The sequence below is a fragment of the Mizuhopecten yessoensis genome, unplaced genomic scaffold, assembly GCF_002113885.1.
Source record: "Mizuhopecten yessoensis strain PY_sf001 unplaced genomic scaffold, ASM211388v2 scaffold716347, whole genome shotgun sequence".
In the NCBI taxonomy this organism is placed as follows: domain Eukaryota; kingdom Metazoa; phylum Mollusca; class Bivalvia; order Pectinida; family Pectinidae; genus Mizuhopecten; species Mizuhopecten yessoensis.
The window spans coordinates 1,010,253-1,023,707 of NW_018480071.1; the positions used below are offsets into that span (position 1 = coordinate 1,010,253).

Genomic DNA, 13,455 nt, shown 5'->3' on the forward strand with positions numbered 1-13,455 from the left:
TCTTCATTCACTTTTCCATTTACTGCTTGCAAAATGAACTAGGCGTGCTCGATAACAATGAATACTTTCTTATATGTTTTTACTTCAGACGAATTCAGGGTACTCATGCGTCTGTGTTTACAGAGTTTGAATACTATTTGATTACTTTTTATTCGGACTTGTCTCGTTTGTATTGGATTCTGAAACTTCTGAAATCGTTACCAACAGCGCCGTATCGCTGACACTGCTTGTTTCTCTATCAAACCATTACTTAAACGCTTTTGAGGTATAAACAATCATCCAACTGCATGAATTAACAAGCGAATATGATGGTGGTCTAGTTGTGCCCCGGGTTGGATTTCCCGACGGGACCCAAAACGATATGAGGTCACATATCAAACACCCGGGTTTTCCCAGGTACTCCGGTTTCCTCTCATATTAAGACCCCACGCGCGAAAACATCCGGGCCAACAAGGGTGATTAATGTATGTTTATATATTTTTTTGTAAAATAAATACTGTTTATCTAAATCGAAATTTGAATTAATGAACACTTTCAGTTTGGTGTAAATTCAATAATTGTAGCAAGTCCGAGTTGTAAGTCTAAGTCATTAAAAGTTTTAATTATTTCATAATCTGTGGCAAAAGCAATTTCAACAATACAAATATACAAGCGTTGTGAGTAGCATCGAATATATCAACAAGATTTGCCATGCATTTAGGGTTGTTTGATATATATGATATCCTAGAACAATACATTTAAAGGGGCATAACTTCATCCTTGTTGCATTATCTCTTCACCCCGCTTCAATTTAAGTATTATGTGTACCAAGTATAAATAAAATTTGTGCAGTGTTTTAGAAGGAGGTTCCAATTGATGTTCTGAGTCATATTCATTTTTTCTACAGACAGATAGATGCATGGACAGACAACCCAACCACATTATAACCCCTCCCCCATATTATACATTTAGTGGCCTTGCAGGGAAACACAACTCACAAGGACTAAGCTCGAGTGAAACATTTATGAGGGAAAAACAAAGTATCATTATAGCTGTATATCATTATTATATATACTGATATAGAACAATAACACAACAGTGAAGATGAATCTGGCTACCGCACCATTGTTGTCTATTTCATCAACCTGGAACTATGCTACGTTTACATTATGTTCCCAGTGACCACGGCAATCACGTTTCATGCCAACGTGGACAAAACGGGATGGACGTGAGATAACGCGGGCGTCGGGATGGGCCAACGTGACAGGCTGTGATTGCCGTGGTTGCCCCGCCAGATTTTTTAACTGTCAAAAAATTTGCCACGACAGTCACGGTGCGGATGTGAAACCTAGTAGGCCGTAGTAAAACCGGGTGAACGCAACAAAACGTGACAGTACGTAATAGGCCGTAATATAACTTGGAGGCGGTCCGTAGTGGGACGGGAAGCATGTGTATTTCCCGGCATCTCACAGTTTTGTCAAGTTCTATCGCGTTTAGTGCGCGTTCTGTCACGGTTGGTTCACGGTTGCTGCGCGTTTTGTCCCATTTTGCCACGTTTTGTCACGGTTCTCACGGCAAGCTATAGCTAGGGTGTATGGTAGCCGTTTCGTTGCGTTCGATCCGGCGCGTCACTGTGTGTGACGGTTTGCGGGCCCGGCGCGTTGCGTTCTACTACTGTCTGACATGGCGCGCGGTCTGGGAGGGAGTATATAAAAGCCAAAATCCCACGGCCACTACGTTTCGTACACAAAATCTTTTTCGTCTTGGGAATTCATGATGTTATCTCGTCGATTCGACTCAGGATATAATGATTGCTTTTGCCTGGGAGGCCTTCTTCGGCACAAACGTGCTCCAAAGCTGCCCGGTGTCCACGTTTCATCCTTGGAAAGCCTTGACAGAACGTAACAAAACGTGTCGGACCTTCATCAGAACGAGAGACTGACTATATATTCCCCATTTAAGATCCAAGCAAAAGCTACATTGGCCATCTTGGTCTTTGGAATAGGTCATGGAGTTATTCACATAGGTAATCTGTATCATTTGCCACAATGCCACCAAATTAGAAGCATGAACAAAATTATGTTTATAGTACAGAAGATATAGCCAAATTTATTTATGCAACTTGTGATTTAAAAGCTGGTGTCCATTGGGTAAACACTGCCATATCCTTTTTCTATTTTAGTATAAGTCCTTGACATAGGGATTTAAAAAAAACTATAGCATATCTGTATTACAATGTATAACCATGTGAAATTTCAGTTTGAAATTCTAGTTCCTGAGATAATCTCCAAGTGGTAACAGACAAACAGACGGTAACTTTGGTAAGTTGACGTCTTGTTTGATTATGACCAACTTTGCTCCATTATGCCACAGCAAAATGTTTACCAAAATCGGGCCTTTTGAGGGTCATATAATGTGTTTTTGATAGTATATCCCCACTGTCACATTGTATCACTTTGTGAAGTTTTAGAAATTTCGGCCGTTTGGAATCCCAAGATAATCTCCGGAAACAAGAGCGCTGACGGACAGACAGACAGACACTGTAATTACTATAGGGCACTAAAGAAAAAGGGTTTGTAGAATTTCATATTGCCAATTGTTTGACAAAAGCATAAAAAACATAAACACCCTCTGTTTATGCAAACCTGAGTCCCTTTTGTCCAAAGATGCTCTAGAACAAATTTGGTTAATATCCTTTTATTTGTACAAAATTCATTTTTCCTCTATTTCCTTTATTGGGCCCCGAACCTCTACCCATACCGGCCATATACACAAATATTATAAACACATGAATTTTTCAAACTATGAGATGAAATGTTATCAAATCATTTGCACAATATACATTTGTTTAATTGTCCCTCAATGCTGAACCAGAATTACGTTGAGCAACATGTTGAGATATACATGTAATGTAACTTTAGATACATTCAAATTTTTACACCAGCCTAAGTTTGTAGGAAGTTGCAGAATTCATCATAATAAATTGTAATATTTAAATGTGCTTAAAATATCATACCGGCGTGTATTTGAACATTTCATCAACACCAGCAACAGAAAAGGGGTGTTTAAAAATAATTAAATATTGTATATTACAAATTTGGGTCTTGTTGTGACAGGTAAAATTGATATATTTTAGTGAGGAAATAATCACAATATATGAATATTTTCAAATGAACTTTAACTGTCATTTTACAATATCAGGAAGCTAATAATATCACCTGTTAAATCTATATCTAATTGTAAATTAAAAAAAAGAGAAGTGTCTTGTTGGTACAGGTCAAACCACGAAATGATTAAAGTCTAAGGTTTAATTATGCTATATTAGATAGGAATAAGTTACAAGGTATGAATATTTTCAAATGGACTTTAACTGTCATTTTACAATACCAGAAAGCTATTAATATTACATGCTAGAAATTGGACAAAATATACCCAAAGTATTTTACCTATTATACATAATCTATAAAATCGACCCCCTTCCAAAGGGTCAACAGATGATTGCATTCTTGTAAATCTGAGTCTAGAGAAGAAGACTTTTACAATTTTAGCCAATATTCCAATGGGCCCCGACCCTCCGGCTCAAGGTGTGAGTCAGGATCTTACTTTCTGATAGCATCAAATGCATATCTCATTATTATTTCAAGCATATTTGAATCATTTCCTGTAGACTTCAAAAGAAAATATGCCATAAAGAATCATTTCTCTATATAAACTATAGTAAACTGTATCCCATCGCAAAGGGAGATAAGATTTGCCTTCGGTAAAGACATTTACAATTTATATTAAGCACATAGGTATCTTTCCGTCCCCTTTAGGTCCCACTTCTCTGGCTTCAGATGCAATACAGAATCTTCGTTTCTGATTCAATGTAATTGCCATCTCATCATATCTGTTCCAACAGAAAAATGGTTAGCTGCTGAGAATGAGTAAAATATTCCCGAAAGTGTTGCTTGCCTGTATAAACTAGAACTGTCGCCTCTGGGCTAACTAATACCCTCCACATTCCGTCTGCGTGTTTCCCATTTAAATTAAAGGATGAATCCTTAACTGCACAGCCGTACGTTTAAGCGACAGCAGTCGGTGAATTTCTAGCTACATGTAACACAAATGTCTTTCCAGTCGAGGAGAGAAGGTAACTTCTCGCTTTATTCGCCTCTCTGAATACAAGTATCTGCATCTACAATGTATTCTGAATCAAAATCATCTTCTTACAGCATCTAAAACATCGCTCTAAATGGTGGTTCTTTTAACGTTTAAACATATTGATTTCGTACTTTCTGCGGTTTGAAATTATCCCTGCGGCACAATCTCAGTGCGTGCATGCTCTAAATGAACCTGTCCGTATTTATTCAAATCCAAATGTGAACAGAAATATATGATTAGAGGTATATATTATGAACCTGTACTTATAATTCTTACTCGCGACGTATTATGTAAGAATGTGTTATGTGTGAACTCGGACTCATGTAACACAGTACAAGACGAGAAGATGGAGATGATAATTGTGTATTCGTCCAGTGGCTTTGAATGTCACTGGGGTTCTAACACATCAATAACAGCAGCTTCATTTATACGAAACCTGAGATAAGATATGACACGAGGCAGACACCTACTCGTGACCATGTTACGATTCGGTAGTGACAACAGATGGATTCATTGGTAAGTGTTAGGCAATAGTTAGATATGACATCAGTCGTTATGTATTTCCTCTGTACAACTGGCCATGTTAGGTAATTATTATCTGAGTCAATAATATTAAGTCAATCTGACCAACATTTGGATTGGGAACCTTCCCCAGTGGCGGATCCAGAGACCTATTAGGCGGGGTGGGGGGTCAAAATGTCCAGGGTGTGTGTGTGTGTGTGTTCCATGTGGAGAAAAAAATGAAGAAAATGGTGAAAATACACCATTGTAAAAGAAAATATCAGGTGTGTGTGTGTGTGTGTGTGTGTTCCTGAAGACCCCCCACCCCCACCCCACCCCAACACATGGATCCGCCACTGTTCCCTTATCACTTAAATGTGCCAACCTAATAAATATACTACGTTTATATACTAAGCCTAAATGCACTTCATCATTAATTAAAATACATTAATTAATGATATTATATAACACGTAATTAATTGGTCACGAGGATAGTGTTACACTCATAACTAACACTGTTTACTTCACACTGAAAGGCCCGGATATTGCGCTATTTCGGTTGTAGCTATTTTTTATCAGCGGCTTTCCCAAAGATGAAACTGACCACACTGGGCATTGGCTTCAGGTCAAGTCATTATCAACTACGTAAACTTTTGTTAGGAGATATATATTTTCAGTATCGACTTGATTTTCAGGTAATAAAAAAACTTACTTCACTAAATTGTCACTTTAAACGGCACGGGCGATGGCGCAGCGAGTCTAGCAAAGACGTGTATGTGGCAGATTCTATTGAACAGCGCTTGAAAGTTACACAAAATCTAGGTATATAAGGCTCATATTTTTCCCTTTCTTTGCATTTCCTAACACACGACGGGCTAGTCGACAAATGGTATTTGCGTGTTTTTCTTTTCATTAAGTATAGAGGAGACAAATATTCCCGCGGTTCGAGGGTAGCAAGTGTTGCAGGTACTGCGCGGTTCACCTTATTTTCATTTGTTTGTTTGTATATACATTACTGATAAGTAAGGTCATTGATATTTGATAGTTCATGTTTGTATATACATGTACATTACTGATCAGTAATTTCATTGATATTTGACAGTTCATGTTTGTATATACATTACTGATCAGTAATTTCATTGATATTTGACAGTTCATGTTTGTATATACATTACTGATCAGTAATTTCATTGATATTTGACAGTTCATGTTTGTATATACATTACTGATCAGTAATTTCATTGATATTTGACAGTTCATGTTTGTATATACATGTACATTGCTGATCAGTAATGTCATTGATATTTGACAGTTCATGTTTGTATATACATTACTGATCAGTAATGTCATTGATATTTGACAGTTCATGTTTGTATATACATGTACATTACTTATCAGTAATGTCATTGATATTTGATAGTTCATGTTTGTATATACATGTACATTGCTGACCAGTAATGTCATTGATATTTGATAGTTCATGTTTGTTTATACGTTACTGATTAGTAAGGTCATTGATCTTTGATGGCTCATGTTTGTATATACATGTAAATTACTGATAAGTAAGGTCATTGATATTTGATAGCTCATATTTGTATATACATGTACATTACTGATAAGTAAGGTCATTGATATTTGATAGCTCATGTTTGTTTATACATGTACATTACTGATTAGTAAGGTCACTGATATTTGACAGTTCATGTTTGTATATACATGTACATTGCTGACCAGTAATGTCATTGATATTTGATAGTTCATGTTTGTATATGCATGTACATTACTGATTAGTAAGGTCATTCATATTTGATAGTTTATGTTTGTATATACATTGCTGTTAAGAAAGGTCATTGATATTTGATAGTTTATGTTTGTATATTCATGTATATTACTGATAAGTAAGGTCATTGATATTTGATAGCTCATGTTTGTATATGCATGTACATTACTGATTAGTAAGGTCATTCATATTTGATAGTTTATGTTTGTATATACATTACTGTTAAGTAAGGTCATTGATATTTGATAGTTCATGTTTGTATATGCATGTACATTACTGATTAGTAAGGTCACTGATATTTGACAGTTCATGTTTGTATATACATGTACATTGCTGACCAGTAATGTCATTGATATTTGATAGTTCATGTTTGTTTATACGTTACTGATTAGTAAGGTCATTGATCTTTGATGGCTCATGTTTGTATATACATGTAAATTACTGATAAGTAAGGTCATTGATATTTGATAGTTTATGTTTGTATATACATGTGCATTACTGATTAGTAAGGTCATTGATATTTGGTAGCTCATGTTTGTATATACATGTACATTACTTATCAGTAATGTCATTGATATTTGATAGTTCATGTTTGTATATACATGTACATTCCTGATCAGTAATGTCATTGATATTTGATAGTTCATGTTTGTATATACATGTACATTACTGACCAGTAATTTCATTGATATTTGATAGTTCATGTTTGTTTATACGTTACTGATTAGTAAGGTCATTGATCTTTGATGGCTCATGTTTGTATATACATGTAAATTACTGATAAGTAAGGTCATTGATATTTGATAGCTCATATTTGTATATACATGTACATTACTGATAAGTAAGGTCATTGATATTTGATAGCTCATGTTTGTTTATACATGTACATTACTGATTAGTAAGGTCATTCATATTTGATAGTTTATGTTTGTATATACATGTATATTACTGATAAGTAAGGTCATTGATATTTGATAGCTCATGTTTGTATATGCATGTACATTACTGATTAGTAAGGTCATTGATATTTGATAGTTTATGTTTGTATATACATGTGCATTACTGATTAGTAAGGTCATTGATATTTGATGGCTCATGTTTGTATATACATGTACATTACTTATCAGTAATGTCATTGATATTTGATAGTTCATGTTTGTATATGCATGTACATTACTGATTAGTAAGGTCATTGATATTTGGTAGCTCATGTTTGTATATACATGTACATTACTGATCAGTAATGTCATTGATATTTGATAGCTCATGTTTGTTTATACATGTACATTACTGATTAGTAAGGTCACTGATATTTGATAGTTCATGTTTGTATATACATGTACATTACTTATCAGTAATGTCATTGATATTTGATAGCTCATGTTTGTATATGCATGTACATTACTGATTAGTAAGGTCATTCATATTTGATAGTTTATGTTTGTATATACATTACTGTTAAGTAAGGTCATTGATATTTGATAGTTTATGTTTGTATATCCATGTACATTACTGATTAGTAAGGTCACTGATATTTGACAGTTCATGTTTGTATATACATGTACATTGCTGACCAGTAATGTCATTGATATTTGATAGTTCATGTTTGTTTATACGTTACTGATTAGTAAGGTCATTGATATTTGGTAGCTCATGTTTGTATATACATGTACATTACTGATTAGTAAGGTCATTGATATTTGATAGTTCATGTTTGTTTATACGTTACTGATTAGTAAGGTCATTGATATTTGATGGCTCATGTTTGTATATACATGTACATTACTGATAAGTAAGGTCATTGATATTTGATAGCTCATGTTTGTATATACATGTACATTACTGATTAGTAAGGTCATTGATATTTGATAGCTCATCCATGCATGATGCTGTTTTAAAGACAATTGACCCCTGTGACCTTGAAATATAAGTGTATGTCAATCTTCCAAGCAAGTCATCTGCCAAATATCAACATCTTGGGCCTTTTGGTTTTCAAAAGAAGTTAGTTAATAGATTTCGATATATTTGACCCCTGTGACCTTGAATATAAGTCAAGGTCAATTATTTGAATACACATTTGGTAGGCCTTCATCCAAGTGCAAACCAGCCAAATAACATCTTGGGCCATTTAATCGTTCAGAAGTAGTCCTTTCAATGTTTTCAAAATATATTTGACCCCTGTGACCTTGAATATAAGTGAAGGTCAATTATTTGAATACACATTTGGTAGGCCTTCATCCAAGTGCAAACCAGCCAAATAACATCTTGGGCCATTTAATCGTTCAGAAGTAGTCCTTTCAATGTTTTCAAAATATATTTGACCCCTGTGACCTTGAATATAAGTGAAGGTCAATTATTTGAATACACATTTGGTAGGCCTTCATCCAAGTGCAAACCAGCCAAATAATAACATCTTGGGCCATTTAATCGTTCAGAAGTAGTCCTTTCAATGTTTTCAAAATATATTTGACCCCTTTTGACCTTGATGTAAGTCAAGGTCATTCATTTGAATAATGTTTGTTACTCTCCATCTCAACAAGTCATCTGTTCAATATCATCATTCTAGGCATCTTAGTTGGTTATTCAGAAGAAGTTGTTTAAATAAACATTTGACTCCAGATTAACGATTGACGGATGCCACTATTTTGCCCTTCCAGCCAGGTCACATACATTTGTTTTCTTTGGAGAAGGTTGGGGATCAATAAATTTGTAAGCAGCTAGTGAGCATACAGAAACAGTAACCACAAAGATCTCAAAAAGAAAACCTTTTGAGATAACCTCAGTATTCTATATTTATAGAAAATAATACAAACAAATTTTATTTTATATGTAATAAATATAGGTGTTTATTCTGACAAACTCATCTCATTTAACAGAACACTGAACAGTAGTATGGTTGTGAGGACCCCTGTACTACAGATGAAAGTTTTAACTATGCATTCAATGCATTACTTTACCTCTAAATGAATCCATTTTGAAGAAAACATGCAATGTACATGTTTTTATGAAGACAATAAACAGCAAGAAATAACAGTGTTCTGAGAGTAAGAATTAAAATCTGAGACCTCTGGTCATCATACAGTCTCTCTAATTTACTGAGTTTCCCTGTCAATAGAGTACCCCGGGACTGACATGCCTTTGTTACATACATGTACATATATCTAAAACCAATTTAAAGGGAGGTAACCCAATAACAAAACAAAACCAATGTGGAATTATCTACTGTTTTGCCTGCCGTGGGACAGGAATCCTTCATTAAAAGTGTTCATACCAAAGTCATGGATCTGTCCAACATGGAAATTAATTCTCTATGAGCATCAAACAGTTCAGTGTTGACTAATTCATGTGTTTTACGGTGGAGTATTTTGCAGGAACAATTCACAATTGTTCCCATTTAACACTATATAATTTTAAGTTTTTAGCTGTATATTGATGGATACAGCTCCTATTCATGATGTAAGCAACCACAGTTTCAGCCATTTGAGTTTGATAGGGGTGGTTGCTCATGGAGACGTGAAAGTGCCAAATCTGTCCATTTTTGTTCTTGTTCGCGCAGCGTTTCGTTGCTAGGGCCGTTGTCAGGTTCTAGTTCGGGTAGCTCCATCTGGGGGACTGCAATGTCTTCCATTGGTAATTTGTCTTCTCGCCATTTTTCATCCACCATCTCCATTAGACGTCCATCTCTCACAACTTCACTGTCCATGATGGCTGCAAATCAAAGAACAAAATAATTAATACTGTAGAAGAAATGTATTCATTAATTTCTAGTACTCGCATACAGACCAAGCACACCCATATTTTTATTTACCTTGTGATATCAAAATGTTTTAGTAAGGATATTACTGATGGGTCAATAGTTGAATTAGGAACACTCTTGCCCTACGAGTCTAGTATTATATCAGTATAATCATTAAGAGTTGTTCTGGGATAGTTCAAGTATGTTTTTGCATATGCATTTTGCCTGAATTTTTGAATTTATAAACATGTGTATCAATTGAAATTTATTCAGTCACTTTTAGAAGCTTTTGTGGAGCTGGCTGACCATCTTTTTTTCTCTCTCTGTAGTAGGTATTGTTCATTATGATTCAGCCCTATAGACCTCGAAAATTACTTTCAAAATTGCTTAACTCTAAAAGCCATGGTTCTTCTTAATGTAACTCCGGCAAATATGTATGTAGGTACGAAAGTGCATTTGTTTAGGGAACAAAATGTCAACAGTCAATTATAATTAACGGCATGGAGGATAATAAATACAGAATATAACTGTACATTGTAGGTCTATTAATGTTGTCAAACAAGCCTGACAAGAACCAGCGGAGAATACCTTTAAGGGTCTGCACTTTAATTGGAAGAAGAGGGACCATTTTAAGTCATATAAAAAAAATGATGATCAGAGGAGTCAATTCCAGTTTTGAGGGGCCAATGGCCGCCTTCAGGATTATCCCTAAGTTCTACAATATTATAATACATGTACATGTATATAAGTGAATTATTAAATGGGAGTAATATATATATATATGCTTTACATATGTGCACTTGTAATAAAATCACGTTTTGTGATAGCTTTCAAGGTCTTGGCACATTTATCTCATTACAGAACCTTCAATCCTCAGAACCTGCATGGAGTGAATCACTAAGTTAAACTGCTCCTTTAACCATACAATCACTATATAATCGTTATTTAATATTAAAAAAGAAAATGAATTTGGAGGGAAAGTTCTTCATCATATGAACCATTCAAGTTTTGCTGGAAAATGCTTCAGTCAAGTGAGTCCACCTGGGTATAAAAAAATGACCCATCTGATTGTTAGCCTATAACATACATAGCTAGGCCTAACTAGGGAGTATTACAGGGTGGCCATAAATAAATACACGACATTGAAATGCGTGCCCCTGTGGCAAAGTAAAAGACAACCCACGTTCAGAAATTAAAACATATTGAATACTGTCTGTCCATGTGATCCACAGGGGCATGGTTCTATGTATCAATTTATATCTGAGGCCTACCATTATGTAAGGTACAGTCGACCTCAGACAGGTTAGGCACAACGGCGCATATGGGTAATAATCCTGCATTCGGGTAACAGTTACCCATTTGAGTAATAACTTTATTACTGAAATTGGGAATAAAGTGAAATAAAAACACACAAAGTACTTTTTAAACACTTGGAGCAAAAAAGGGCATTTTTCTTTCAACTAAATCCAATAAATAAAACAATCATGTACATTTGTGCACAAAAAATTATCAATTTTGAGATCTAAGTTTTTGTGAAAATGACAAACCATATCACTGACTTTGCTCTCCATTGACTTCAGTGTGTATAGGCAATGGAATCATTCAGTGCAAATGTGACAGGTACATGTAAGCAAGCTTCTTTCTGTGTGATATTTATAGCTACTCTACAACACACTATAAGCAATGGAGGTGATATAATTTGTGTCATGATGACAAAAATGTAGACAACTGAATAAACATATTTTTATGCACTATTGTACCTTATTGTACTTTTAATTTGATTATGTTGAAAGAATGACACCATTTTTTGTTTAATGTGTAAAAGAACTTTGTGTGTTTTTATTTCACCTTTTCCCCATTTCAGTAATAAAATTGTTACTCAAATGGGTAGCTGTTACCTAAATGCAGGATTGTTACCCATATGCGCCCAACCTGTCAGACTAGTCCGAATTATTCTGACATTTTATCGACTTTTTTTATATCGGTCTGTCGTCGATTAACGTCAGAACTCCGGCCCTCTATAATATGCGGGAAATATGCGCCCCGCATTGTCACTTTCACACATATATCGCACATGGATCGAAAGATCTATTCTTTATGCACAAGACGAACATACATTACATGCCTCAAACAAACAATACAATCACTAAAAACATATTTGTTCAAACTAACTCTGTTTTTGATAGCCCCGCCTTCTAATGGGCCACGTGACTAAAATCTTGCCATCCTACGTCATAACGTTGGGAAATACCTTCAGTAACGCGAGATCTCATCAAGTCACGTGACATTGCTCGACCTTATTTCCATTGAAAACATGGGTTGGTATAGAAAACGTTGGAAAATACTTTTCGTAATGATCTTTGAAACATGTTATTAATACCACCTAGTGCATAAAGAATAGATCTTTCGATCCATGTGCGACATGTGTGTGAGAGTGACGATTTAAAAAAAAAATATCAGTTTGAAGTGCGCTCCCGGTGCGGGTCGCATATTTCCCCGATATTATAGAGGGCCGGAGTTATAACGTGTATAGACGACAGACCGATATAAAAAAAGTTGATAAAACGTCAGAAGTCAGATACATGTAGATCCTCTTCAGAATGGACACTTTACTAAATCATACATGCCATAACTTTCCGGTGCAAAATAGTGAGATCAGTGATTATTTTCAGTGAGATTTGGTAAAAAATAGTGGGATTGATATAGCATTATAGCATAGTATTGCATCATTTGTGTTATTCTGAAGCCTTTAATTACTCTGTTAGAGCCAACATTGAAGATTTATTGATATTTTAAAGAATTTTAGGAAGGTTTACACGTGACATACGGTCCAGATAAAGTTATCAACATTTAAAAGTAAATAAATCACATAAAAGGCAAAAAATAAGAGTAATTAAAAAAGAAGACATTCTAGGGGAATGTCCTTGTTAACCAGATTAGAAAAAATATATCTCAAAACATCGGAAATACTGAAGGTAGGTGTGCAAGTTTTATACGATTTGGCTACTGTACCCTGTTAAGATTAGGCCTACTTTGAAATCGGCGGTATTTTTAATTGTCACAATGTAAACACGCTAAACCGCCATTGTGACCGAATATATTTTAGCACGTCATCACTGTAAGCTAACGTTACTGTGGCTAGGCCTATGATAAGGAACCACGAAGCGGCGTGCACCCTTCAATGTTGTCATTCCAGTACATACATACTCTGAGGCCAATCAATTATCTTGGTTTACGACGACTTCCTCACAAATGTAAGTTGCTAGTCCTATGCGACCTTGACACCTCTGGCCTAACAGCTGTCATGCGCAGAACG

At 35.2% G+C, this 13,455-nt stretch overlaps 1 long non-coding RNA gene across 1 annotated transcript; it reads right to left on the bottom strand.

The window, feature by feature from the left end:
* Positions 1–9,229: 9,229 nt before the first annotated feature.
* On the bottom strand, positions 9,230–13,455 carry LOC110443465. The gene is made up of 2 exons (XR_002462113.1): positions 13,347–13,455; positions 9,230–10,111 (listed from the first exon to the last, which is right to left on the bottom strand). It is a non-coding gene; the product is annotated as an uncharacterized LOC110443465 (long non-coding RNA).